This window comes from Biomphalaria glabrata, chromosome 6, assembly GCF_947242115.1.
Source record: "Biomphalaria glabrata chromosome 6, xgBioGlab47.1, whole genome shotgun sequence".
NCBI lineage: Eukaryota > Metazoa > Mollusca > Gastropoda > Planorbidae > Biomphalaria > Biomphalaria glabrata.
In genome coordinates this window covers 17,201,790-17,228,807 of record NC_074716.1, presented here as the reverse complement: position 1 = coordinate 17,228,807, position 27,018 = coordinate 17,201,790, and the positions used below count along the sequence as shown (strand labels likewise).

At 35.8% G+C, this 27,018-nt stretch overlaps 1 protein-coding gene across 3 annotated transcripts in view; it reads left to right on the top strand.

The window, feature by feature from the left end:
- Positions 1 to 27,018, top strand: part of LOC106079964 (glutamate receptor ionotropic, kainate 2-like) — a 224,408-nt gene that overhangs the window by 77,053 nt on the left and 120,337 nt on the right. For all 3 annotated transcript variants that reach the window (XM_056032750.1, XM_056032749.1, XM_056032751.1), the window contains exon 2: positions 6,445 to 6,660. The gene's annotated coding sequence lies outside the window, so the exon portion shown is untranslated. The remainder of the gene's footprint in view (positions 1 to 6,444; positions 6,661 to 27,018) is intronic.

Sequence of the window (27,018 nt, the reverse complement as noted above, 5' to 3'; positions counted from 1 at the left end):
TCCCTCCACAAACTAAAAAAAAAAAACTTTTTTTTTTTCTAAAATTGCACATAAATTTTTTTTGTAAAGAAGAAAAATGAGATTAAATTCTCAGATCTAGAATACATAGATTAGCACGGTATAGACTACCAGATGATCAAAACATAACATAATTACCAAAATTATAAAATGTATAATCTTCCAGTCAGATAAATTAACAGTTCAGATTCTCACACGGCTACTCAGTCCTAGTTGTGATCTATTTTTACATATTCCCCACATCCAGCGCAGACGTTGTCTGCCAGTGGTCGATTCAATTTCTCATTGGCCGCCTATGACTGTCTTAGATCTCAAATGTCTCAAATGTGTACCCCGCGGCCTTTGAAAGAGATTTCCAGCAGCCTCGTATTTTCATATTTTGCTTGTTTGGTGATTTTATAAATAGCTACCTATTGGTGTATCCTGTATACAGAAAATAGGAAGTGTTGAATAACTAGGTTTTTATTTTTTCGAACCTTGTAGTACTATCAATCAAATCGATAAGCTTCATCGCTTGTAGCACTAAGTACAATTTGTCAATAATTTAGTTGGCAACACTTTTACTCAGACTTCCTAGGCAGTTTTTAGAATCGAAAGCTTATTGTCAACATTCCCAATAATGAAAATAGATTAAGGAAAAAAAATATCATTATTTAAACAAATATTTATTGACGCTCTGAGTTCATTCCCTTTGTTCTTCCCGAGGCTGATCTAGCAATTGATGCACACTTGTTTGAAATGAGCCATGTTGCAGTCTGAGGCCTAGCTGGACTTAAATGACATGCCAAAAATAAAATGTCAGATCAGAACTTTGGAGGCACATGATTATTTCCGTGATTTGAACCAATGTAGTCCAAATTGGTTCATTGTCTTAGCTTAACATTGCCATTTATTTGATAAATATTTTTGTAACTGATAAGATATTAACATTAATTATTTTATTTAATTGTCAAAGAATATTGCGATATTAAAGGAATACAATTTATGTCGTAAAAGAAACAGAAAAAGCCGTCTGCCAATACGGTAAACAATTGTATTAAACAATGGTCATGCCAGATTGTGACAATATTAAGTGACATCAATTAATATTCATATTACTGAATAAATAAAAATCATTACTATATAGTTAATATAGATAATATCATGTCATAACAATCATATCTTAAAAAGATTTAAAATAAGAAATAGATGTACATTGATTAATGGGGTTATTTATATCTACGTTGGCTTTACTCTACTGAATTATCAGATTAATGATTAAAATGTCTCCTTCTGAAACACGCTGTCTGTAAGAGTGAGCAAAGTGAATTTACTCCAAAATTTTTGTTTTCTTCAATAATTATTCTAGAGTTGATTAGGATTTGTATATCCAGTGAAAAGTTGATTTCAACTTCACATTTTGGCCAGGCCACACACTTGTAAGGGAGTCGTGGCTCAAACTGAGTCGAAAATAAACATAATCGGAAAGAAATAATTTTAACAAAAAATAAAAACAAAGCCAGATAAAAGCGAATAAAATGTAAAAAGAAGAAGACACAAGAAGCGGAAGAAGAAATATAAAAAGAAATTCTCATTACTCACAAGTGAAACATTCATTTAATTTTGTGTGGAAACATCAATGACCTGATCATTACCTAGTTGGCTTCCGAGTCACGTGGTATACGTTTCGGATTTTCGTCACGAAGGTTGCGAGTTCGAAGCTTCATGTTGTCCTGTAGGACAAGGACAAGGACTAGGACGTCATACTTTTCTTAAGGACCAAACATTTCATTATGCACTCGTGTTTTGTACCGTATAGAGTAGTGTCCTTTGTTGTTGTTTTTTTTACAAATCCAATATTAATTGCATTTTTTAAAAATACTATAGAGGCTGAGGGGTTAAGTGCTTGGCTTTCGAACCTGAGGTGCTTGGTTCGAATCTCGATAAAGATTTTGAATTTCAGGATTTTTAGGGCGCCCATTAGTTTACCCAACTCTGTGTACCTGACTTTAGTTGAGGAAAGTAAAGGCGGTTGGTTCAAGATAGTTATACAGCCTAGGTTTTGTTGTTCACACACACACACACACACAGAGTTAAAGATAGTTATACAGCCTAGGTTTTGTTGTTCACACACACACACACACACACAGTTAAAGATAGTTATACAGCCTAGGTTTTGTTGTTCACACACACACACACACACACAGTTAAAGATAGTTATACAGCCTAGGTTTTGTTGTTCACACACACACACACACACACAGTTAAAGATAGTTATACAGCCTAGGTTTTGTTGTTCACACACACACACACACACAGTTAAAGATAGTTATACAGCCTAGGTTTTGTTGTTCACACACACACACACACACACAGTTAAAGATAGTTATACAGCCTAGGTTTTGTTGTTCACACACACACACACACACACAGTTAAAGATAGTTATACAGCCTAGGTTTTGTTGTTCACACACACACACACACACACAGAGTTAAAGATAGTTATACAGCCTAGGTTTTGTTGTTCACACACACACACACACACAGAGTTAAAGATAGTTATACAGCCTAGGTTTTGTTGTTCACACACACACACACACACACAGTTAAAGATAGTTATACAGCCTAGGTTTTGTTGTTCACACACACACACACACACACAGTTAAAGATAGTTATACAGCCTAGGTTTTGTTGTTCACACACACACACACACAGTTAAAGATAATTATACAGCCTAGGTTTTGTTGTTCACACACACACACACACAGTTAAAGATAGTTATACAGCCTAGGTTTTGTTGTTCACACACACACACACAGTTAAAGATAGTTATACAGCCTAGGTTTTGTTGTTCACACACACACACACACACACAAGAAAGCGTAAAAAGACAATTGTTTTTTTTTTCTGATATTGAAATAACTCAACGTGTACAAGACACATCGGATATTAGTGGACACTGTGTCTCCATCACGTTCGTGCCTAGATCAGATGTCACACAGTGTCAGTCACCTCGTGCTCTCCTCGTGCTGGCTTCCTATCCTCTAGTATCACATCGTCGCTCATTCATTCTCGTGTAGCAGTACATGGTGAACAGGTCTTAGTCTACACCAACATTCTTTTCCAAGTAGCCAAATATCTACATCTACATCTATATCTACATCTATATCTACATGTACATCTACATCTATATCTACATCTATATCTACATCTACATCTACATCTATAGATTGCGTGGTCAAGAGGCTAAGAACTTGAACGAGGTTCGACACCCGACTCGAGCAGAGTTGTATTTAATGCTTGCCTAAAGGCAGCACGGAAATACCTTCTCCCAGAACCCCACCCCTTCCCCAACTGGCCCACAAGCATGAAAGTAGCGCTATATAAAAGCTATAAATAGCTATCTATCTATCTATCTATCTATCTATCTATCTATCTATCTATCTATCTATCTATCCATGTGTGTGTCCGCGTGTGCGTCAGTTGTTGGAAACAAGAGAAACAAGTCAAATGGGGAGATAATCCTAGAAAATATCTACTTCCCTCTTCCTCTGTCACTTGAAGGTTCTGCTTTTGGTTTGGAGGACGCCAAGTCCATCTGGAAATCAAACAAAATACAACAACAAAAACTACTTTAAAAAAAAAACACAAAAAAACAACAAAGCCTTTATTAAGTGTATCAGTTAGTTTGGATCAGTCATGTCATTCAATTTATAATAATGCTAGACTAACACTAATAAATCAGTGTTATTATAAACATTTTTAAAACTATTGTTTTTGGATAAAGTTAAGAATGCACATTTCAACCAATGACTATCTAGTATTGTATACCCTATTCAGTCAAGTTAGTTGGTCAAAAAAACAAAACAAAGATAAAAGAAAAAAAATTCTAGATGACCAGCACATTTTCAAATTAAGATCTTGTATTGTAAATAAATACGCAAAAAGAAATATTCCAAAGAATATTCCAGGAAAGGTGTCAGAATAATGGTTTTCCTATAAGTCTTTATATGAAGTATGCTAGTCTACCATTAATTAATTTTTTATCGTTTGAATATAACACACAGTTTATATACCTAAATAAGGTTTTCTTTTCACTGCAATTTATTTTATATTTTGGATTTATAGTCAACTTTCTGTGGAATGAGTTTCAAAGGAATAAAATTGTATTCACTAAATATCGACATTCTGTCACTTTAGTGTATCAAATAAGACGAATTCGCAATTGCGCGTTGAATTGAAAGACAATTTTACAATCAAATATTCAAATGCATCAACTTCCAGTAAAAAATTTAAATACCGCCAAAGTTGACTATACCCAGTGTTGATTGTCAATGTTTATATTCTGTGTGTTGACTATTCTGTGATTAGATTTTGCTGTGCATTAAAATACAATGTGTTTTTACTAATCTGTGTGTTTATTGTCTTTTGTGTTGACTGTCTCGTGTATTGACTGTCTTGTGTGTTGATATCTTGTGTCTCGCTCATGTTTGTTGATTATCCTATGTGCTGACTATCACGTGTACTGATATCATGTGTGTTGATATCATGTGTGTTGATATCGTATGTGTTGACTATCCTGGTTGTTGATTCATGTATGTTTTTATCTTGTGTTAGTATATTGTGTGTTGATATCCAGTGTGTTGATCATCATGTGTGTTGATCACCCTGAGTATTTTTTATTTTCTGTTAAGTAACCTGAGTGTTAATTATCGTGTGTGCTAATTATCCTGCGTTTTTTTTTTCTGTATTGCTTCAAACGACATGATAATTTGAGACCAGATTTTTTAACATTTCTTTTTTTTCTATATTTTCTACTACCTCAATAAAATTTTAGAACTATTTTTTTTTAAACTAAGACTTTAATTTCCATAAATACCTGGCCCTAATCCTTCGCAGATGTAGCAGACGGCTTGGTACGAGGGGGAGATTATCTTGGGAAAATCACAACTTTTGTTAATTTCAAAACGAATGTATTAAGTTGCATAACGAGATGATGTAAAGTGGAACTGGAATAAAATAAACATTCAATGTGTGTGTGTGTATTTGAGTGTGTGTGTGTGTATTTGAGTGTGTATGTTTTTACCAATGCGCGTGTAAGATAAGAAAACCGACGGTTGTCATAGATACGAACGCCTTCTTTTATATATGTCGATAGAGGAGTGAAACATTGTAAGTTCTGTAAGTAAATATTTTTAATCAATGACTTGTAAAGGGCGACTATTTACAACTCAAGTAAAGTAACTCTTACAGACCTCGCTATCTATGGGAGAGATGATGGAAAGGTCAGCTCATTCTGTGGGCCACGATTAACAAGGATGTCATGTGGCCAGCGCAACGACATACCACCTTTCTTTCCCCAACTAATATTAGACATACATTAGAGTTGGGTGTACTCAGGGGCGTCCTTATCCCAATATACAAAATCCCAGTGTTTAACGAGATTCCAACCCTAACCCCTCAGTTCGGTAGCCAAGCGCCTGGCCATTCAGCCACTACACCCCCTTACAAACTGTAACTTCTCTGATCTCTGCTATGGTCCAAAGAATATTTCAATAGAAGTGTTGATGGAACATAACTAAGATGTGCTCGTGTTAGCACTGTGTTTGATGCCCTGTGTGTTGGTATTCTGTATGTTGATACCCTGTGTGTTGGTATTCTGTATGTTGATATCCTGTGTGTTGGTTTTCTGTATGTTGATATCCTGTGTGTTGAAAGGAAAGGAATTGTTCAGATGACTGATCAGACTTATTTTTCTGTTGTGTTGTCTTTATATGAGAAACGATTCAATGTAATCACAACAAATTTCCGTAAGGATCAATAAAGCAGTCTTAGTCTTATCATTTTATAGTTTTGGCATTGTCTCATGTTTCCTTTCTTGGGCTGTGAGATAATTGAACATTGGGTGCATTCTTTTGGCCTTGATATTCTTTCGTCCCATATTTTCTGGCAAATTGTCCTAAAAAAATTTGTTCTAAGTGAGCCTCCGTGTTGTACAAGTTCTGATGATATCAAATCATTGCGACTTGCCACCTTAAAGTGAGTCAATTGCTTCCTCTACTTCAGACTCTAGTATTGGAGCCTCGCAAAGTTTTCTGTTGTCCCAAGGTGTTTTGTTAATTAAACTGTATTTGGAATCATTCTCGAAATGACACAAATATTTGCAATATTCTGTCCACCTTCTAATCACATCTGCTTCTTGAGTCAGAAGAGTTCCATCTTTGTTTTTAATCACTGTAGTTCCAGCCTGTCTTGTAAACCTACACAAGGAGAGCTAGGACTACAAAAGTCAATGTAAGCCTATCAGTTCTACCTCTCTTCTCTTATATACTCTAGCTTGAGAGATCTCTGCATGAAATATATCTTGAAACTAAACCCTTTCTTTTCTTATTTTAGTCATACCGTTGTTGTTTTTTTAAAACAGTATTATTATTTTCATCTCTCAGATATTTAGCTAACTACCTGACATTGAGTACTTGGATCCACTGACCAGTATGGACATCAACTCTGGATAAAGAAGTCATCACTACCTTCAAGCGTGAATTGGATATTGGATTTACAAACAGTTTGAACGCAATTCGAACGCATTATTCTCCCTTGGATTTCATTCTTAATTAATTAACACATTAGACATTTCTCTGTGGGAAAGACCGCTTATTAAGGTAAGAAATAGTTTGAACAAATACATTTTATGAAAAAACATTAAAAACAAAAAAAAATTATTCTGGTTATTAGTATAATTTACATCTTTTTTCTCAATTTATTATTTATTGGACTTAATTTTATTTTTTTTTATTTGATATTTTTGGACTTAAGGGAGTCTTATGAAAAAATTGAATGTTGACGTCACGATTGATCAGAGGCTCATCTCTTCAATCTTCGCTCCCCCCTCCATATATAGAACATATATATTTATATATATATATTTTTTGTGAAGGGGGGATAGCAAGAATAAGGAAAAAATATTTTGTTTATAGCGATTATGAAGAAGCTATTCTGATAACGAGAGAAAGAGATCAGAAGATTATAGACTGGGCGTCAGCAGCGTGGAGTCCATGTCTGTTATTAGCATCAAGAGATACTGGAATGTGATTACTAAGTATATAAATGAGTCTGATTATAAGATCTATACAGGAGTCTGATTTCAAAGTCTAAGTTGATGCGGAACTAGTTCGATCTAATTAGCTGTAGAACATTTCAAGACCACAAACTTTTCTGACTTATTTATATGCATAGGGGAGGCGACTCAATAAAAACCTGTGTATTAGATAGTTACGTAATAGTAGAAGTTGAATCTATACAGTATGGAAAACATAAAATTTATTTTAAAAATTTGGTCTTCAGTATTACTAGTAATAATAACAAACTTACTAGGGAATAAAAAAAAAAAAGATTATGATTATAAGATTAAAAAAGCTGAATCTCATTTGTGTGAAAGTTTTCCATGAAACAAACGACAATAGAGTTTAAGTCTACATAAGCTCGCTCTCCCCATACATTCGTGGAATAATAGCACTACTGTGATGTTAAATAACTAAATCCTTTAAACATTTCACTACACAGAAATAAAACTAGTTTCTGCTTAGACAAAATACCCAGACATTAAATAGCTGATTGAAGGAAATGAAGAAACAAAAAGTAAAATCTAGATGTGGGTAATACAAACAAACAACAACAAAAAGTAAAATCTAGATGTGGGTAATACAAACAAACAACAACAAAAAGTAAAATCTAGATGTGGGTAATACAAACAAACAAACAACAACAAAAAAGGCAAGCCAAAGTTTGAGCGTCGCCAAGTTATTTAGTGTAACTATGGCTACATCTCTCTCTCTCTCTCTCTTCATTCATTCCATTCGCCCTCTTTCTCTTCCCTCTTCTGAGACTTCCAACATCGTCGCCTATCTCACATTCAGAATAATGTGTGTACTCCATCCATCCCAGTGGCGCTACAGCCCATGGAGGGCTCTGGCCTGCTTCAACACATCCTTCCATACAGATCTCTCCTGGACCTTTCGTCTCCACGCCCTAACCCCAAGCTGTTGCAGATCTACCTCCACATCATCAATCCATTGTATTCGGGGTCTGCCTTTGGGTCGTCTGCCTTTTGCCTTTTGCCTGTATACGATTTTCGCTCCTCTGTTATCTGACATTTATTTCAGTCACTACTGGTGGGTCTTCATACAATTGATCTATCTCATGGTAAATGTGTGTACTCACATCTGTGTAATCACAAACTAATTGCTTACACCTGATGTATTCTTTCTTCTCTTTCTTTATTCCTATACATACACATCTTTACAATTACTTTTTGATTCCTTTTTTATTGACTTTCTTTTCATCTATGTTTTCGTATTTTCGTATTCTCGTAAGATTGATACCTAATTCTAATGTTAGAGACTAAACAAAGTTATTATGTGGCTAGCAATTGTTAATAAATAAAAGAAAAAATGGCCTAAATTATCCCAACAATAATAATGAAACTTAACAACTAAATGACATTGAGCCACATCGAGGGGGAAACAGAAATCTCGTGGGTTATGTTGACTGTAGGTGCTAGGAGTTGCATTTGATCACTAGACCGATAGAGGTAATAGTGTTAGTTCAGCATATTTGGACATCTTGGTCATTCCTGCATACAGAGTGGGCCGACGATTAGTCATGGGTCTGGACACATGTTACCTTGGGTTGCAACATGAATAACACTTTAACACTCCAATTATAATAAAAATGTGTTTAGAGTGTCCATCGTGTAAGTCTTTACGCTGATATCACAATAGTTTCAACCTTACTCCCATAACACTAGAGAAAAGCTTTGTTTGTACTTATATAAGATCTATGTCGTTATTATTCAATTAGAAAATGTTAATTACATTTTAATATTTTTATATCTATTTGTTCTTATATTTATAGAGCAAATGTTACATATTGTGCACATTGACATTTGTTTTTTCGAGAAATAATTTTTATCAAGATTGTAATTTTAAATAAGATTATACTATTTGCTTTACTTATTTTTAATGCACTTAATCAAATATTCATCTATAACCTTGGATGTGTCGCGGGGAAATATTGCAGATGGTCTATTGTTTGATGTGAGCCTTAAGAAAAGGGGAAAATATTTTAACTATGCTGTCCCTTCATCAAGTCACCTACTTAGTTAGTCTCCCCTGATTGTAGACCTATATGAAGAGTCACACTGGGTGTTTATGTTTGACATATAAGATAGATAGATAAGATAATTTGTATTGGTTCAATCAAAAGGAAATTTATTTTGACTACCTTGACCACCTCAGCGTAACTTCTGTACACTAACAAATAGATGCTAAAACGAACAACATTCACATAGGAAACACACACACTCACAACCAGCGCTTTATGAAAGGAGACGACCACTTCGTCTAGATCTTATGTAACAGTGGTTGAATGGGTGCAGGTTGTCTTTAAGAATCGTGAATAGAGAGATTCAAATCGTGTGTACTTTGTTGGGCTATACAATGTTAAAACAGCTTCAACAATACTTCTGATACCTTCGTACTTGTGGGATGGACGTTTTGTATCCTAGACGTCACATTTTACTAGTTACTTCTTGCTACTATTTTATGTTGCTCATTAACCTTTGAAAAGCTCATTATGCAAAATTATTTATTTATTCAATGCGTACATAATAAATGTGAGGGTAAGTGTGTTGATATATATATATGTGTGTGTGTGTTTCAAAATGTGCGCGTTGAGTGTTGGTGTCAAAGAAACCGATCACATTTCCCGGTTTGAGTTGTACACGCTCACCTCCTTCACCTTTGAAAACCTTCAAGCACACCTGACTGCTCACTCTCTCTGTCACACACACACACACACACACTCATACCGAAGCACACGCGCGAGAGTATGATTTTCATGACAGTGTTCCCACATGAGCTCTGAACTACTCACAATCAACCACCTCCTCCTCCACATCTTGAGCTCACTTGAACATTTGTCTCCCTCTCCCCCCCCCCCCCCCCCACCATACACTCACGCGAGATCAACACAAGCACGTGGTTAATTAGCATTATTGTTTATTCAAGAAATTATTCAACATCTGCTCTCTAGGCTCCACATTTATCTTTTTAGTCTCTCTGTCTGTCTCTCCTTCACTCACACTTACTCAGTCATATAGATATTGAAATATAGATATATCTTTCTCACTCTCTAGCGCGTTCTGTCTCTCTCCCTCTCTCTCTCTCTCCTCCATTCTCTCTCTCTGTCTCTTCCTTTCTCACTGTACTGCGTCACTTCCCAACTTTTTCTCTACTCACCCACTCTCTCTCTCTCTCTTGTATCTTTTAACTCTCCCTCTGTTTATCTTCTTTTACAGTGCTACTTTCCCACTTTCATCTCCCACCTCTCTCCTCTCTCTCTCTCTCTCTTGCCCCTTTGATGATAATACTGATTGTTAAACATTGGAGAGCCTTCATTGGAAAGCTTTCACTGGAGAGCCTTCGTTGGAGAGCATTCACTGGAGAGCCTTCATTGGAGAGCCTTTATTGGAGAGCCTTCTCTGGAGAGCCTTCACTGGAGAGCCTTCATTGGAGAGCCTTCATTGGAGAGCATTCATTGGAGAGCCTTCATTGGAAAGCCTTCATTGGAGAGCCTTGTGTATTGAGTGAATATAAAACAAAATAGATTTAAATGAGCACGAACCAACTATCCAGTGGCTGCTCTAATCTAATCTTAGAGGCTCTTGTTGGCGTTACTTATACACAAACACAGATCAATGTGTTACTGAAATGAAATAAAAGAAAAATGCTGAAGCGATTCGTCCAGGCAAATTGTTCAATTATTCTTATAAAAACATATTTAGTGGTATCCATGTGTATTTATGATCCAATTGTTCTCTTTAAATCTCAATGTATGCACTTAATCGCAGCTCCATCATACACACTTATGTAAAACATGAACTCTAATATTGATTTATACAACAAATATACCCAGCCTATATTTGTATTCTTTATGCTAAAGAAATCTAAAATGATGTTTTGCTATGTAATATTTTATCATGTTATGGAGCTATGGAGTGTGTGTTTCTATGGTGACAGTGGGAAGAGACTAGCCATTGGCACCTGACATTAGCTGTGGAAAAGTAAAGAAGGTTGGTCGTTGTGCTGGCCACATGACACCTTTGTTAACCGTAGGCCACAAAAAAAAAGATGAACTTTACATCATCTGCCCTATAGACAACAAAGTCAAAAAGTCAAGTTCCCCTTTCAGACCATGCGGTCTATAGGGCAAGATGATGTTAAGGTCATCTCTTTCTTTGGCCAGCGGTTAATGAAGGTGTCATGTGGCCAGCACAACGACCAACATCATTTACTGTCCCCAACTAAAGTCAGGTACCCATTAGAGTTGGGTCGTCACCTGGGCGCCCTAAAAATCCCGAACTTTAAAATCCCAGTCTTCATCGAGATTCAAACGCAGGACCCCAGGTTAGGAAGCCAAGCGCTTAACCACTCAACCACCGCGACCGCACTAATTACCTCCATAAATAAAAAAAATCTTGACTATCTCTGGTTTTAATTTGATAACAAAAGTTATTCCTATCTATTACTCTGTTGGTTATCATATCATTATTTGAAATCAGATGGACATAGTATGTAAATGTAGATGCATATAAAAGATGTTACCACTAAATAGATCACGTGAACATTTGAGCCACACATTTACATTTCTAATGCAACGGCAAGACATACTCTGAGATCTTCAGAACATAGACTTTGGAATTGAATTACAAGTCAGGTTTTATACCACATGTCGCCCATAAAACAGGATCGAAAACTGACATTGCCGGTCACTAATTGCTTAGCATACTTCCCATCATTCCGTGCGCCTTTTATTTTAAAAAATGATATTTCAAATTACATTTTGTTTCGTATCTCTCCCATGACTCATTCTTGTAAAGAAATTTTTAGAAAAACAAATAGCGATACTCTTTTCTAATTCATTTGTTCATTCCTACAGCATATTCTGTGTTGTGTCTCCTGAAATCACCAAGATCTTGTTCACCGAGCCATCCAGTGTCTGCAAATACATTCTTCTTCTCTTTGACCCGTTTTGTTGTTTCCAAGTTAGTGTGGCCCAGCTCAATTCATGCCAAAACAAACAAAATACAAAAAAAAAAAGCAAGAAATAAACACAACAATGTATTTTAGCATATTGGTTCCCTTGGGTAGATCTATGTTTTTTTTCTCTCCCTCCTCGTTGTCCCAGTAGTTGCATTGTGTTCAGTTCGTCTTTAAATGGAAATAATAGATTTCTGGGGATGTCCAGGGAATTCTGTTCGCCTCTGTGAGAGTTATTCTCCCTTAGTTGAAGTGTTTATGCGCTCTGTGCTTTTCACAGGCAGAGAACTAATCATTTCGATCTCTGTAATAGTCTATGTTGCTTATACAATGTTTGACCAAGTGTTTGGCTCAGTATTATCAGAGGGAACAGGAATTTGTTTTTCTTGGTTGTTTGCTGTTTAACATGATATGAATAAATATTCCGACAGATCGTATATAATGATAAACCTTGTATTTTAAGATAATAGTGGGGGACGTGTGCCTGGTCGAGTGGCATGCATAATACACAACCTTAATCCTACTGTAACTCTAAAAAAACAAATCATGGTTTAGAGGAGAGAGTATGTGTCAGTATGTGTCAGTATGTGTCAGTACGCGTGATGTAAAACTGACAAAACCAAAAACGTCGTAATATAAAAATTCTTTTTTTTAAAAGCTTATCTAATGGGAAGAGCTCCGCACTTACAACTTACAACTATATCTCTCAATAATGTTGAAATTATTTCTCTCATTCGATATCAACCAATATAATTAATTACCAATAATTAATTGACCAACTGGTTTATTTTTATTTATTGATTCATGACTTGTCTATGCCGATGAATGGTTGTGTGTGCAAAGTTTTAACTTGATCCGAGAAAGGGTGGGGGAGAAAACGTGTACAACCTTTCTACCAGACAGACAGACAGACAGAGTAAATTGATATAAGCTTTGTAAAACTTCACATTGAAATACATGGATTAAAAAACCCCAACTAATTCGTCATATTCACAGAATCAATCACAGCAACATTGTTTCTTATTATGCTATTAAGCACTCTGCAGATAGAGTAAGATAAGATTACTGAAATGAATAAATTTAGCTATTATGCTAAAAGTTAAATTTATTGTATAATTTATAATGAAGTATTGGCTGCCTCTTCTTTAGACCTTAGGCCATCAAGTGTGGAGGACTTATGGTTAAGGTTTTCAAGTCTCTGAAACGTCGGGAGATTTGCTGAGAACAATAGTTATTTAAATTGTATCCCCGCTGCCCGATCCCGGGAACATTCACATTTACATAAGTAGGTCAGTGACTGTGAATAACAGTACAAATGTCTCAACTCCAGACGTGACCTTGACATTGAACACTTAAAACAAAAAAACTTCTTTCGAAAAGTGAAAGTAAATGTTGGTCCTAGTTTTGTAACAATTTGTTTATACATTATTTGGAAAAAAAACAACAATGTTACATTTTAATTCAGCAAATAAAAACTATTGAGCTAAGTTGCACTTTTGACGGTTATTTTACATAATAATATTGTTTTTGTCAATAATATAATACTTTAACACATTTATACGCATACACCGTAATCTGTCACGTGATAGAATGAAAGAAATAACCTTTTTTTTTACAAACCTTACTCTGTCTGTTTGTCTGGTACAAAATTTGAGCATGCTTTTTCTACCCTTTCCCATGGTCTTATCAAATTAAAACTTTGCACAATTATTCATTGAAACTGACAAGACATGAATCAATAAAAAAAATTAAACAATTAGTAAATTTGTTGTTGGTGATTAATTATTTTGTTTGATCTCGAAATAAAGGGAATAAATGCAACTTAAAGAGAGTTGTGGATATATATATACAAGTAAAAAATTTGCATACTTATTCATAGTCGAATAACAATACATGAATAAATCCAAAAATTGAACAATTAAATAATCATTTAGTACTAATTAATTAATTTTGTTTTATATACCAGAAAGGGCAGAATTTAAGTCATTGGTTAATATGCATGACTAAATGCATGACACGTAGGACGTTATCATCTTCTTTTTTGAAGTAACGTCTGTATTATTTAAGATAAGAAGATAAGGGAGCTAAACCGTGTAAATTTAAAATAAATGGTAGTAATTAGCGGTTATTCCTCCTTAGATAAGCTTTGGTTTTAAAAATTATTCTTTTTTTTTCTATTGCTTGTTAAACAGCTAAAACCTTCATTACGCCACGTCGCTCTTGATAATCCAGCACTAAATACATGTCTCTTATAGTCTCCCCAGGAAGCTACACTTCCGTTGGCTCTATTTCTATATTCCATTTAATTATGACATTTAACATAAGCTCACAATAACTCACAGAACATACGTAGATTTAAAACAATTAGTCATTAATACTTTCAAAAAAGGAAAGAAAACGCTTTGCTCGCGATTTTCTTTTCACATGTGTGGACAACAGTATTACCTCCCGTCCTATCAGATCTCATTCACTGCATTGAAAATCAAGTTTTGAAAACCTTCTCCTGTGTGCAACTGTTGCCTAGATTGTGTGTGTGTCGATATGCATTGCAGAAATTGTATATTATCTGACAGCAGGCTTTATCTTATTAAATTATAGCTGTTATCTCATACGGCAATCAACAATCAATATTTAGATGAATGTGAATTTACCTTCTATTATATTAACTGCATTAATTTGATTATTTATATTGATGCAACACAAAAAAGTAATTTCTAGAGATAGTCTGGAAACCGGCTTCTTATTCCAAACAGCTTTGTTTCCCGAGCTAAAGGCACAGTTTTTTTAGGAAAATAATTATTTTCTGCCAGAACATGATTAGGATTTTGGAGCAAAAAGTTATTTGTTTCAACAAAAGGGTTAAAGTTTTGGCTTAATGATGTGAGAAATTAAAAAACAAAAAAACAAGACTAGACTTAGGGTGTGTGATGAAAGTGCAGTCTGATTGCTTTTGGCGGCTTTAGAGAGGCAGAGTTTAGTTCTCTAGAGGTTTAGGGAGTCACAGAAACAGACCAATCTTCATAGTAGGTCTAAACCAAGACCAATCTTTATAGTAGAACTAAACCAAGACCAATCTTCATAGTAGGTCTGAACCGAGACCAATCTTTATAGTAGGTCTGAACCAAGACCAATCTTTATAGTAGGTCTAAACCAAAACCAATCTTTATAGTAGGTCTGAACAGAGACCAATCTTTATAGTAGGCCTGAACCAAGACCAATCTTTATAGTAGGCCTAAACCAAGACCAATCTTTATAGTAGGTCTGAACCGAGACCAATCTTTATAGTAGGTCTGAACAGAGACCAATCTTTATAGTAGGTCTAAACCAAAACCAATCTTTATAGTAGGTCTGAGCAGAGACCAATCTTTATAGTAGGTCTGAACCAAGACCAATCTTTATAGTAGGTCTGAACAGAGACCAATCTTTATAGTAGGTCTGAACAGAGACCAATCTTTATAGTAGGTCTGAACCAAAACCAATCTTTATAGTAGGTCTGAACAGAGACCAATCTTTATAGTAGGTCTAAACCAAGACCAATCTTCATAGTAGGTCTAAACTGAGACCAATCTTTATAGTAGGTCTGAACAGAGACCAATCTTTATAGTAGGTCTGAACAGAGACCAATCTTTATAGTAGGTCCGAACAGAGACCAATCTTTATAGTAGGTCTGAACCAAGACCAATCTTTATAGTAGGTCTGAACCGAGACCAATCTTTATAGTAGGTCTGAACCAAAACCAATCTTTATAGTAGGCCTAAACCGAGACCAATCTTCATAGTAGGTCTAAACCAAGACCAATCTTTATAGTAGGTCTGAACCGAGACCAATCTTTATAGTAGGTCTAAACCAAGACCAATCTTTATAGTAGGTCTGAATAGAGACCAATCTTTATAGTAGGTCTAAACCGAGACCAATCTTTATAGTAGGTCTAAACCGAGACCAATCTTTATAGTAGGTCTGAACCAAGACCAATCTTTATAGTAGGTCTGAACCAAGACCAATCTTTATATTAGGTCTGAACAGAGACCAATTTTTATAGTAGGTTGAACAGAGACCAATCTTTATAGTAGGTCTGAACAGAGACCTATCTTTATAGTAGGTCTGAACCAAGACCAATCTTCATAGTAGGTCTGAACAGAGACCAATTTTTATAGTAGGTTGAACAGAGACCAATCTTTATAGTAGGTCTGAACAGAGACCTATCTTTATAGTAGGTCTGAACCAAGACCAATCTTCATAGTAGGTCTAAACCAAGACCAATCTTTATAGTAGGTCTGAACAGAGACCAATCTTTATAGTAGGTCTAAACCAAGACCAATCTTTATAGTAGGTCTGAACAGAGACCAATCTTTATAGTAGGTCTAAACCAAGACCAATCTTTATAGTATGTCTAAACCAAGACCAATCTTTATAGTAGGTCTGAACAGAGACCAATCTTTATAGTAGGTCTGAACAGAGACCAATCTTTATAGTTGGCCTGAACCAAGACCAATCTTTATAGTAGGTCTGAACAGAAATCAATCTTTATAGTAGGTCTAAACCAAGACCAATCTTTATAGTAGGTTCTAAACAGAGACCAATCTTTATAGTAGGTCTGAACAGAGACCAATCTTTATAGTAGGTCTGAACCAAGACCAATCTTTATAGTAGGTCTGAACAGAGACCAATCTTTATAGTAGGCTTGAACCAAGACCAATCTGTATAGTAGGTCTGAACAGAGACCAATCTTTATAGTAGGTCCGAACAGAGACCAATCTATAGTAGGTCTGAACCAAGACCAATCTTTATAGTAGGTCTAAACTGAGACCAATCTTTATAGACAAGTATACGTCATCTCGAGATGTTCCCAAACTTTTGGTCTAAAACAAGTGCCCAAAATAACAACATAAGCTGGGCTTCTTTTAAACTGTTTCTAGAGGATACATGTATTGCATTACAATCACTCTCAAGTCTAGGTTTTTCTTAGTTACTTTGTTCTATTTTTTCTTCAGGCTGAAGTGTTTTTGTTTTTTTAAGATGCCTAGAGTAGCATCTAGCATCCCTTGTTTAGCAGAAGTGACAGTCTTCAATCATTTATTTTCCCGCGCCTCTTTGTACACTATGATTTGAGACAGCAGAAGATGGATGTGTCTGTACTCTCACTAGCACAGAAAACGATTGAAGCTGTTTTATAACTCACTTTCATTAATTAAATTTGTAAATTTGGAGCTAAACAAAAGTCGGAAATATAATAACATACTTAGAAAAAAAACAAATACAAAGATTATATGAGGGAAAGAACTGCACATTTACAGCAATACCTCAATAGTGTAATATTTATTTCGCTTTTTCAGTGAGACAAATTTAATTATTTACCACATTCTTTTTTTTTTTAATTTATTTTAGGTCTTGTTATGGACAATGTCTAATTGTGTCAAGTTTCAACTTAAAAGGGGGGAAGTGGGAGAACTAACGTGTACAAAATGTGTACAAGACAGACAGACGGAGTGATTTGATATAAGGGACTCTCAAATAGAACTAAAAACAAAATGTACATTTTAAGTGTTCCATTGAGACTTGAGCTCAATACATTGTTTGATTTGCACCCCGCTGTAGACGCTGCCTAGATGTAGAAGAAGTACTTACATAAACTTACCTATATAAAAAAACAGACTTCTTTTTTATATTGATTCATGTCTTGTCTATGCCAATAAATAATTGTGTAAAGTTTCAACTTGATCCGAGAATGGGTGTGAGAGAAATAACATGTACACACTTTTTACCAGACAGACAAACTGACACAGTCAAATGATATAAGTTTGGTAAAAATTCTGAAGAATTAAAATGAAGGGCAAACGTGTAATATCATAACACACAACATAAACACACACACACACACACCAAAAACACATGCACCACACATACACACATCTCGCAATCACATAAACACACCCCACCGAAACACACACACACGCGCGCGCGTAGATCTAGCCCCCCAAAAATGTTAATATTATTTCAACTTAACCGAACCTAACCGAACCAAAATTCGATTCAAGGACCTGGTCAGCTTTAAAACTAAGTATATTTACGTGACCCCAATTCTACCCCAAAAAATCAGACAATGTATGCAAATAGTCTGAAATGTCGTCAAGATTCCACGAACTTCCGGTCTGTAACTTTGATTTTGTTCCTCCCCCCCCCCAACCCAGATAAAAAAAAACGCAGCAAGTGCCGAAATGTAAATGAACATTTCCAGACGACTTGAACAATGGAATGGAATACCCCCCCCCCACCCCCCCAAAAAAAAAAAAACAACATGCAAAGTTCCTTAAGTAGTTTTTCGAATTATTTTTTTTTTCTGTTACTTATTCCACTTCGATGTTTTAGGAAGACTGAAATTAATTCCAGAAATGTCTACCTGTTGGGTTTCAATTAAGTGCTTTGTGTTGGGTTGCCTCTGACGTCTTTCTTTTTTTCTGAATAAAACAACACTAATTAATTGCCACTAATTGATTATATATTTGGTTAATTTATGGGGACTGAGTTATGTATTGTCTTCGGCAGTCAATAATTGTGAAAAGTTTCAACTTGATCCGAGAATGGGAAGTGGGAGAAATAAACGTGTTGATTATGTGTACCAGACAGACAGAGTTGATAAAGGCTAAGTTTTGACAGAGTCAATATAGGCTAAGTCTTGACAGAGTTGATATAGGCTAAGTTTTGACAGAGTTGATATAGGCTATGTTTTGACAGAGTTGACATAGGCTACGTTTTGACAGAGTTGATATAGGCTAAGTCTTGACATTGTTGACATATAGGCTAGGTTTTGACAGAGGTTGATATAGGCGAAGTCTTGACAGAGTTGATATAGGCTAGGTTTTGACAGAGTTGATAAAGGCTAAGTCTTGACAGAGTTGATATAGGCTAGGTTTTGACAGAGTTGATATAGGCTAGGTTTTGACAGAGTTGATATAGGCTAGGTTTTGACAGAGTTGATATAGGCTAGGTTTTGACAGAATTGATATAGGCTAAGTTTTGACAGAGTTGATAAAGGCCAAGCTTTGACAGAGTTGATAAAGGCCAAGCTTTGACAGAGTTGATATAGGCTAAGTTTTGTAAAAACAAGCTTTAGTTTCACAAGTAAAATAGTAACGCGCGGATAAAAAAAAAATACCATCTCGTTCTAGATCTGTTCAAATATTAGAATCAAAGCTCATGAATGACTCACATGGTACATTGAATACATTCTCATGATGATTTATACAATCTATAAACAGAAGTAACGACAACTGCAAACAATAAAATCACATTCATAATACATCTATATATAAACCTGTTTGCGCAAAACAAAAAGACAAACACATTGGTTCAAACAACCTTTTAACTCTGAACTGAATCACGGAACTCTGAACTGAATCACGGAACTCTGAACTGAACCGCTGAATTCTGAACAAATCATATGCAGAGTAAGTTTCCAAGTAAACTATTTTTCAAACATTTATTCCATGTAATATGTTAGCTGTGTGAATCATTTAAACTAGATACACACCTCCAATCTTCCCGTTCACATTTTGTCTACTTTTCTTAACAATGAGGCCAGTATGGTGCAGCTAACGGCAATGTTTCTAAAACATTTTCTTTATGTTGTATAAATAAGTGTAGAAAAATTCTAAAGTAAAACTAAACATTAACAGATGCACACACGCACACACGCACGCACGCACTGTTTCTAACGCAACTAAGTCAAACAGAGGTAACACACAAATAAAGACCTCCAATAACACAGTCAAAAGGCCAACAGTATAAGTTCGTTGACGCTGATAGTGAGTGTAGAACAAGAAGTTTAATACTAACGAATGGAATCATCGAATGTCGTCAATCTACATCTTCCTCTCTCTCTCTAAAGTTGTCAAAACTGGTCTGTTCACATCGGTTAATAATTTCGCTATTATTCCTGAAATCCTGGTCTAGTCTCGTCATTGTCTCTACGTCAAAACCTCCCCCTATCATAATAGTGCCAGAACACAAAAAAATATCTACCGTCTAACACACGTAAGTTTCGAAAATAATTTCAACTAATTGTTTGTAGATTTTAGTATTACAATTGTTTTGACAGCCAAAGTTGAACTGAATGTTCCTCTACCTAAAACATCAGACAGTTCACTAAAGACTAACAGAGAATCGTTGATGGATACCTCGGCAGCAAGTTTGAATTGAGTTTAATGACCGCGCTGCTGTCTGCACATCTCATCGCACTTTTTCTTGTATAATGTGTTGGTGGTGTGTACCATGTTCAAGAATAACATTGGTCGGAACAAAGGTTTTTCTATGTGCTGAGGTCAGAGGTCACTTGCTACTAATAGTAAACTACGTGTAGAGGTCAGAGGTCACTTGCTTCTAATAGTAAACTTATCACAGGGAAATCACATTGGTCTTCACGGCACCCATTTCTCTAACAAGAACCACACCAGAGCCACACCAGAGCCACACTCCCGGGGGCCAAGACCTCAATCTTGCATCTGCCATCAAGTCTACCCCCCCCCTCCTCTCATCCGCCACCGATTCTGTTTCTCCCTCCCCTCTCAACGTAGTATGTCAGAGTGATCTTTCAGTTCGACTGACGTTGGATCTGATTCAAGATGTAGTTAACCCAACAAGTGAGACCAATCAGTGGCGTTTCTGAGGTAGGTGTCTGCAATGACTAGGTTCAGGACCCAAATGCATATGATTGAACGATTTTCTTTTAATTACTAAAAAATATATGTCAAGAAATAATTTTTTTTTTCCTTTCAAATTAATTCACTCACAACTTGCCAATCGGTTTGCAATTGAAAAATAAATATTTTTCTCTGCCATAAGATTAAGGCTTGTGTTTGAGTCCCGAAGATTCATTGAAGAATGTTGTTATTGCATAGTGCTACCAACACTTTGAAAAGTGCACTACAACAAATCATTTAGAATTTACTCAAAGGATATTAAAGACTTGATTCATGACAAACTTTGGGGAATATCCAGTAGGTACTCTGCATACAAGTGCATGTATATACTCATTTTTTTCCCTTTTTTTTTCATTAATACTATAATAATGAAACAATATAAAAGTGTAAAGACAAGTAAAGGGAGATAATCTAGGATGTCCACTCTAAGAAATCAACCTTAAAATCAGAATTAATGTTCGGAAACGTTTTATTTTTGTATAGCACTAGCTCCTCACATGGACATGTCACGAAATGCTCTCTGCTTTAATAGTTTGTTATTGTGCAAAGTAGTAGAGTAGTTCTTTTTATGTGTCTGTGATAGTGTGTTGTCCTGCGGCTATCGTAGAACACAAATGTTTGATTTAAATCCAATGGGCTTTAACAGGTTTTATTGAGCTCACAACCCGCATTCTACAAGAAAAAAAAAATCACCAGATGAAACATAATGAAAGCATAATTATTCTTAAATTATATCTAGTCCTCCAAATTCCTAATGAGCTCACTGCAATGCTGCTTGGCCTCAATTTAGGGTTGACGAAAAGTTAACAGCTGGAAACCGTTACGGGTCTGTCACTTTGTGCAGGTCTCTCTACTAGTGATTTGGTAAAAGCGGTCATAGTAATGAAGTTCCTTTGGACCTTTCAGCCTGTATACAATGGCGTTTTCTGTTGGGCAAATGTCTCTTGCAAGATAAAATCACTAATCAGGAAGTGATGCGAGGAGCAGGGTGCCAGGACATACGCGCTGCAAACAGCAGCAGACGGCTTGGCTGGCTTGGTCACGTTCACAGAATGCCCCAAGTTCGACTTCCACAAGACATTCTGCTTGGTGATCTAAGAGAATGCAGGAGAGCCGCTGGTCGCTCACTTCTAAGGTGTACTGGTGTAGGCAAACGGAACATGATTGACTTCAAAATCGACATTAACATTTGGGAATAAGACTGGATAGATCCACATGGAGAGCGAACCTACAGTAAGGGTCCCGAATTGCAGATGGCATACACACCGGAAGTAAAAAGAAGGGTGAAAGTACAACAGCCTCTGGTGATTACATATGCCCAACCTATGATGCAGCTGTGTATTAAATATTGGTCTCTTTAGTCACACAAGTAGTTGCAAAGGGAAAAGATTGTCTCTAGAGACATGAAATGCAATAAACGCAATATGTGTAAAAACCCTAAATTATAATTTCGATTGTTCTTTTTTCATTTCTTCTTGTCATCAATGTCTTTAAATTGAAATTAATCTTCATTCACTTCGTATATGACCAGCGTCTCCAATCAGACCACACACTCTAGTACCTTCATAATAAACATAAGCTTACGTCTTCAGAACTGTGTTCCGTTAGCAACTCCTCCCCAGCCTCCTTGTATGTTGTTCTCTGCCCTTGGCACACGGAGGGCACATTACGACTGCTAACAGAGCAATATAAATGCAATTAGTGCTACTGTAAGCAGATTATCTGATCGCTTCCTAAAGGCAAATTACATGGGTATATTTGTTGTTACATATTCTTTATTTGTATACTCGCATCTATCTATCTATCTATCTATCTATTTATCTATCTATCTATCTATCTATCTATCTATCTATCTATCGATTTTACTGTCTGTCAGTTTATTCTCTTTGTTGCTTCAGTCTGTCCATTCATCTATCCGTCTGACTATTTGCTGATTAATTTATTTCTAGCTCAAGCAATATTCATTGGTATGTTGAAACACACACACACCGATTCTCTCATAAGACACAAATATTTAAAACGCAAAATGAAGCATCCCAAACAACAGTGTTTTGTTAATACAAGGGGAAACAAACCAAGAAGATAGATATTTAGCTACTCTTGCAGTCCAAGAGCAGGATGTCTGGTTATTTCCCTTGAGGGCTATGTCACTAGTCCGTACATTGCGACTGTAACTGGAGACACTAGAATGTTCTATTTACTTGACTGTTTGCTACGTATTCAATGTATCGTACAAACATAGAGAAACACACATACACACTTACCCTAAACACATAAATATGTCTCGGTCATTCCAGAAAATTTAATTAGACAAGGCTAAGTGAGGAGGGGAGGGAGGGGGAAGTGGTGCATGGTGTGAACTATGGATTGCGGAGGTAGGGATCAATATTTGGTTATTATGGGAACGAGGCGAATGTATGTCTTTAGCTGAGTCATTGACTGTAATCATACACCTTGAAGCCAGTTGTCCCCACACATTAATACTAGTGCTATGAAGCGATAGACACAGTGTGGCGTGAGGGCTCCTGCTGTTTTAGTATGTTCAAATCAAAGGTTATAACTTGAAGATGAATCTTAAAACAAGTATTCAATTATTTGTATTTTTGTATAAAGCAGCTACGTTCTTGTGCAATAAAAAAAAATGTGTCGAATGTTCATCAAAGCGCATTTATTTTCACCTGTCCCTTAGTCTCTTGGACTTTTGGGGCATCACAAGGAGTGACTCGGTCCCATCCCCGTCTGATGGACTTTTGGGGCATCACAAGGAGTGACTCGCCCCATTCCCGTCTGATGGTGATACAAGTTTTAAAGTGGAAACAGAAACTCAGAGATACAATGAGAACTCTTCAGCCTCAATGACTTCTATCGCTATGAGTTAGAGATTTTAATGTGTGTGTGTTTGATGTATCCGGTGCAGAGAATACATTGAGTGTTGATAAGCTATGCATTTTTTCATTTTTTGCACTTTTTGCATAGAATTTTAATTGTTTTTCCGTTAGTATTTAATTTTATCAGTCCAGTGGTAACATTAAAAATAATTTAATAATTTAATTTATAGATCGCTGTTAAGAAACAAGATGTAGGCTCAAGGCGCTGGAATAACATTAACATAATCACTAGAGCTAAAATTACAAACAAATCTAAACAAAGTTTTGAACAAATAGGTCTTAAAGTTCTTCTTGAATGTAGTGAAGCATGTTGTCGGTCTGAGATCAATGGGGAGTGAGTTCCAAACCTTTGATCCGTGTTGTAAAATTGAAGTTTCTTTTAGCGTCCTTGACATAAAATTTATCGTGAATGGAATGTTACCAATAATAGAATCCAGAACAACTAGTACATGTAGAATGATTCAATAATGATACATGTCTATTTATACATTGAAATGAATGTACAACTCCAGTTGAGCTGACTCTCATTTGAATATCTTTGCGGCCATAGACTCATAACAAACCTGAGTTACCGGAAGTGACAGTTTCACGTCTGTATTTGGACAATAAATCTGGTTCTTGTGGTCAACAATCTATGTCTCTCTAATATCATGCTGTTAATTTGTCTAACACATTAGCACCAACTCATACTTTCACACACACACACAAAATTCCAACCTACATAAACTCAAACTTAACAATCAGTAGATCATTGAATGAAAGAAAGAGTGAAAGAAAGAGAATGGAAGACGATTTGCTACTTCATACGTGTACAGGTGTGCGCCGTGTAGAACTCAATATTCGGATGTTACTTCTGTCGATCAAAGATTGTTTTTTTTTTACTTCCCGCCAATTGGAACGGGTGCCATCAAATTGTTTTCCCACGTCTGCAAATGTTTTACACAGCTGAGAATGATTGACAGGTTTGAATTACAATGAACAAAACTGTAGTCAAGCGCACATCAGATACAATTTCAGCTAAGAGTACATTGTTAGTTGAACACAGTTGTTGATCTTAAATGAACAATAAATTTTCATTTTTAGTTCATGAAAAGTCATCATAAATTTACATTGCAAGAATTAATTTAGGAAATATGACAAACGGAATCTGTTTTAATGCTAAGAATATTTCTTGGGAATCTTTTAAATTCCTTGTATGTCGAACAAGAGCTTACAATAATCTATCTATCTATCTATCTATCTATCTATCTATCTATCTATCTATCTATCTATCTATCTATCTATCTATCTATCTATCTATCTATCTATCTATCTATCTGTCTATCTATCTATCTATCTGTCTATCTATCTATCTATCTTAATCACTTTAAATCATGTTATCAATATCAAGAAAAGAACTATATAATCAAACACTTCCATCTGACATAAAATCATTATCTACTAATGGACGAGTCACTCTGATAACTTTTAATAAGAGATTACCTCTCTGTTCCGATATTAATATGGTGTGGCTTTGATAGAGATATCTGTATCATATCAGCAAGCTTTTGTTTCTCTATAAAACAAAGAGATATAACCCAGTCACTCCGATTGAACTCTCTATTCCCTGGTGTTTTTTGTCTGTGAGAATATTTTCCATTATCGATGAATGTTGTTACGTTACGCTGTCTAGATGTTTGTTTGTTTCAGCGTAACAAACTATTAAGCGCAACCAGTCTCCAAATGCAACCAACTTCCTAGAAGTGTCTCCGTGAGATGGCGTGTGACGTAACAGCCACACAATCTGTCTTCATTGAGGCGGCTCCTCCCATCTCTGCCTCTCTCCACTACTCACTTTTTTCTCCCCTGTCCGTAATGCTTTTTTTTCCCCCGAAGTTCTTCGTTTCAAAATGTCCCTTACGGTGGAGTAACTCACTTCCGGAAGTCTTGCAATTTGAGTCACACGAACCAGTCTTCCACTGGGGACTGCAAGCTTTAACCATCATAGTAGGAGGCCAAAAGTATATTGAGACAGTCAAAGTAACAACAGACTTGGTCTACAGATAAAGAACAGACTTGGTCTGCTGATAAAAAACAGACTTGGTTTACAGATAAAGAAGAGACTTGGTCTACATATAAAGAACAGACTTGGTCTGCTGATAAAGAACAGACTTGGTCTGCTGATAAAGAACAGACTTGGTCTACAGATAAAGAACAGACTTGGTCTGCTGATAAAGAACAGACTTGGTCTACAGATAAAGAACAGACTTGGTCTACAGATAAAGAACAGACTTGGTCTACATATAAAGAACAGACTTGGTCTACATATAAAGAACAGACTTGGTCTACAGATAAAGAATAAGACCAGATTTTCAAAATTTCTGCTTACAGACGTTCAATTTAAAGACTAGATAATTATTTCATAGCGTATCTACATTCTAATCTAGTCATGCATTAATCAGATTCTTAAACTCTGCTAAGTCATTTTTTTACTGGCTGATTCAGGCAACCCTTTCAGTGTTATGATGGTAGTAGGGAAGAGGAACCACTTTTACGAACTTCTCTTAGCAAACGACACTAGAAGAATGTACATTTATGGTTGTGTCTGAGTATTTCATTAGGTTTTGTTTTTCTATTTGTAAGTTATGGTTTAGGGTTTTACTACTTACTTTGTCTTCTGTCCTAAAGTGTCTCTACATTAAGTGATTTTACTAATGGTGTTCCATTTTTAGACCAAGTTGACATGTGTTTAAAGAAGACACGTCATCTTAAACTCCATATAAAAAGGAAGAAAACATGCCTCCTGTGGGAGCTCCATTATTAAACAATTAACTAGAGTTTTGCCAGCACCATGACCAGCCATTTGTATTTTCTACACCACAGATTTGAAGTACCATTAAAGCTTGATCAAAACAAGATCCTGTCGTTTAATCTGTCATGATTATGCCCCCCCTCAAAATGTTATATCTGCTCCCTATGCCACGTACTTTGATTCTGGAGGTAGGGTCTCACACTTTCTATAGAGATGATGCTTCTCTACAAGCTTCTGGAACCGCCATGAAAAAGACAAGATTTAATCTTCCAGTCCAAGAGAGTCCAAAATAAATCTGATTTTAATGTGAAACATCATTAGATTGATCAATGTGTGAACGGATTGTCTGGAGACGAGATATAAGTTCGAGTAAGTTTGAGTGTCCTCAGTAATTGAAATTCAAGAGACAGTAACTTAAAACGTCACACTCGATTGGCTGTGACAGTCAAGTGATCGATGTGTACGTCTGCTCAAAAAAAAAAAATAAACATGAAGGGAGAAAACGTTTCTATGTTGTCTGGGTTTATTTAGGTATTTTTATTGGAAG